This window comes from Athalia rosae, chromosome 3, assembly GCF_917208135.1.
Source record: "Athalia rosae chromosome 3, iyAthRosa1.1, whole genome shotgun sequence".
Taxonomy (NCBI): domain Eukaryota; kingdom Metazoa; phylum Arthropoda; class Insecta; order Hymenoptera; family Athaliidae; genus Athalia; species Athalia rosae.
Genome location: NC_064028.1, coordinates 13,786,030 through 13,789,701, shown reverse-complemented (window position 1 = coordinate 13,789,701; position 3,672 = coordinate 13,786,030). Strand labels below are relative to the sequence as shown.

The following is a 3,672-nucleotide window of genomic DNA, read 5'->3' as shown; positions in this document are numbered from 1 at the left end:
TCGAGTCAAAACGGAGGGCAGAGGAGACACTTTGACAATTGTTCGGTTGTTACGCCGGCTCGTCGTGACGCGAAGAATCTTGCGATCATTCGTGCACCTCGCTTCAAGCGTTTCTTTGTACGATCAGTTCGAATGTGATTCCAATATCAAGCGCGTGACGCGCGGAACCCCTCCGAAAGGCTCGAGCGCGGCTTGTACTCTACAACACTTTACGTGCGAGGAGGAAGCCGCGTATAATTCGATCGAGCCATATTTTTTGTGTCTGGGGGGAACCACGGCACGTGGATTTTGGTAATGTTACGCAAAAGGAATAAGATCTCAATTGCATTTCACGGGGCGAAAGTTCGTCGCCAACCTTCCGCCGCGGAGAACGCGACGTCACCCCGGTGGAGCTAAACTCCAGCCGGAGCAGGTTACCCCGTGAAAGTATGGTAACTTTTCTTCATGTGTATCTTTGAAAAGAAACAATTTGAAAAAAAAGCATAAAAAAAACCGTTCGATCAATCGCGCGCCACGCCTCGTACAAAGCGGGGGGATCGACCGAACGGTTGATTCAAACGCACACCAAGCGTCCCGTTCAACAGAAGCGGGCACTTGGTCGCCTCAGCAACGCGCACAATGTCGCTACCTCACACAAATCTGATCGACGAATGGCATCACGATCCGCATCGCTATCGTCCAGAATGGAAAGAGAGTTTTCGTTCTTGCGCCCCCGTAGGTTGGCGTAGTAGCAATGTCCTTTTATTTTTCTAGTGTTTTTTTTACCCATAGCCATTTATGCCTTAGTTTGTTTTTGGCTGCTGCACACGATATATTTTACCGTGATACACTAGTTGTAATGTCCTTTTTATATTATTTTCTCTCTCTTCCAACGGACATAGCAAGATCGTTCGTCGTCGACGTGTGTGAGTGCGACACGAGCCGTTTCGGCCGTTACGTAGTTCGATATTCGTGACACGCGTAAAATGTACGCCACCTCTTGTGCCATGTGTGTCTTTTGACTGGATTATAATTGCGTGAGATTCACGGTGGAATCTACCAAAATAATCATCGATTCGCTGCTTTTTTTTTCGCAGTAACGAAACGTTAATGATCCTTCCGCAGGTTCACCTACGGAAACCTTGTTACGACTTTTACTTCCTCTAAATGATCAAGTTTGGTCATCTTCCCGGCAACATCGGCAATGCCGAGGCATTGCCGCGTACCAGTCCGAAGACCTCACTAAATCATTCAATCGGTAGTAGCGACGGGCGGTGTGTACAAAGGGCAGGGACGTAATCAACGCGAGCTTATGACTCGCGCTTACTGGGAATTCCTCGTTCATGGGGAATAATTGCAAGCCCCAATCCCTAGCACGAAGGAGGTTCAGCGGGTTACCCGGGCCTTTCGGCCAGGGAAGACACGCTGATTCCTTCAGTGTAGCGCGCGTGCGGCCCAGAACATCTAAGGGCATCACAGACCTGTTATTGCTCAATCTCGTGCGGCTAGAAGCCGCCTGTCCCTCTAAGAAGATTTATTTGTACGCCGGTAGTAAAAACCTCCCGACCGAAGCCGGGGGCCTTCGAGATACCGGAAAGTACGCCTATTTAGCAGGCTAGAGTCTCGTTCGTTATCGGAATTAACCAGACAAATCGCTCCACCAACTAAGAACGGCCATGCACCACCACCCACCGAATCAAGAAAGAGCTCTCAATCTGTCAATCCTTCCGGTGTCCGGGCCTGGTGAGGTTTCCCGTGTTGAGTCAAATTAAGCCGCAGGCTCCACTCCTGGTGGTGCCCTTCCGTCAATTCCTTTAAGTTTCAGCTTTGCAACCATACTTCCCCCGGAACCCAAAAGCTTTGGTTTCCCGGAAGCTGCCCGCCGAGTCATCGGAGGAACTTCGGCGGATCGCTAGCTGGCATCGTTTATGGTTAGAACTAGGGCGGTATCTGATCGCCTTCGAACCTCTAACTTTCGTTCTTGATTAAAGAAAACATTTTTGGCAAATGCTTTCGCTTCTGTCCGTCTTGCGACGATCCAAGAATTTCACCTCTAACGTCGCAATACGAATGCCCCCATCTGTTCCTATTAATCATTACCTCGGGGTTCCGAAAACCAACAAAATAGAACCGAGGTCCTATTCCATTATTCCATGCACACAGTATTCAGGCGAAAATAGCCTGCTTTAAGCACTCTAATTTGTTCAAAGTAAACGTACCGGCCCACCTCGACACTCAATGAAGAGCACCGCGATGGGATATTAGTTGGGCCGCCCCGAAAGGCTAAGCCCACCGGTAGGACGTCCCACAATCATGCCAGTTAAACACCGCGAGCGGTGAACCGACAGCGTGGGACACAGATTCAACTACGAGCTTTTTAACCGCAACAACTTTAATATACGCTATTGGAGCTGGAATTACCGCGGCTGCTGGCACCAGACTTGCCCTCCAATTGATCCTCGTTAAAGGATTTAAAGTGTACTCATTCCGATTACGGGGCCTCGGATGAGTCCCGTATCGTTATTTTTCGTCACTACCTCCCCGTGCCGGGAGTGGGTAATTTGCGCGCCTGCTGCCTTCCTTGGATGTGGTAGCCGTTTCTCAGGCTCCCTCTCCGGAATCGAACCCTGATTCCCCGTTACCCGTTACAACCATGGTAGGCGCAGAACCTACCATCGACAGTTGATAAGGCAGACATTTGAAAGATGCGTCGCCGGTACCAAGACCGTGCGATCAGCCCAAAGTTATTCAGAGTCACCAAAGTAAACGGCGGACAGGACGAACCCGCCACCGATTGGTTTTGATCTAATAAAAGCATTCCTCCCATCTCTGGTCGGAACTCTGTTTGCATGTATTAGCTCTAGAATTACCACAGTTATCCAAGTAAATGTGGGTACGATCTAAGAAACCATAACTGATTTAATGAGCCATTCGCGGTTTCACCTTAATATGGCTTGCACTGAGACATGCATGGCTTAATCTTTGAGACAAGCATATGACTACTGGCAGGATCAACCAGGGAGCTTTGTGTTATTGGTAGCTCTTTTCGTGTGTTGCCCCATGCCGCCGAGTCTTTGCCCGGTCGGCCACACGTTTTAATATAATATGTATATCTGGTACCGCACAACTTGTGTACGCGTACTAGCGCTCAGAGCGCTCTGTTCGACTTTGTGTTTCCTCGGGTGAAGACAATTTTTGTCGACTCCCCGGTGCAAATCGTTCGAATTATCCTTCTCGTATCCTTCGGCTAGATTGCAAGCGTCGGGAGTACGATTGGAAATCAATGTGTACCGTCTGCGAACAGACTGTGATACGCACGGAATGTGGCGAGTTGATGCCTCTGTTCGACTGCTTCCCTCGACTTGCGAGAGAAGACTTTCTGGTCACCGCATAAAGGGCCATTCGGTCTTAGACACCGACCCGCGGTTATGTAGTGTCGACGATTCAAATTGAATCATATTTTCTAGACGGAGCGAAGAACTCGCCCCTGCGAAACGTGAGCGCTCGGAAAAACTTTGAACTCGTGAGAGTGGTTCTTACCGGAACGAAACGAACGCCTGTGGTGCGAATCTCCGCTCAGACGAAAAATTTTCAAAATTCGAAAAAAATTTTTGTCTGCGTGTTCGTGACACGGTGAGGACGAAACCATAGCCCCGACAACAAACCCGCAAAGGAATGTCGAGATACGGGCCG

The 3,672-nt window shown here is 49.4% G+C and overlaps 1 non-coding gene across 1 annotated transcript; it reads right to left on the bottom strand.

Annotated features, from left to right (window-relative positions):
• Window positions 1–1,087: 1,087 nt before the first annotated feature.
• Window positions 1,088–3,001, bottom strand: LOC125500435. The gene has a single exon (XR_007277817.1). It is a non-coding gene; the product is annotated as a small subunit ribosomal RNA (ribosomal RNA).
• Window positions 3,002–3,672: the final 671 nt, after the last annotated feature.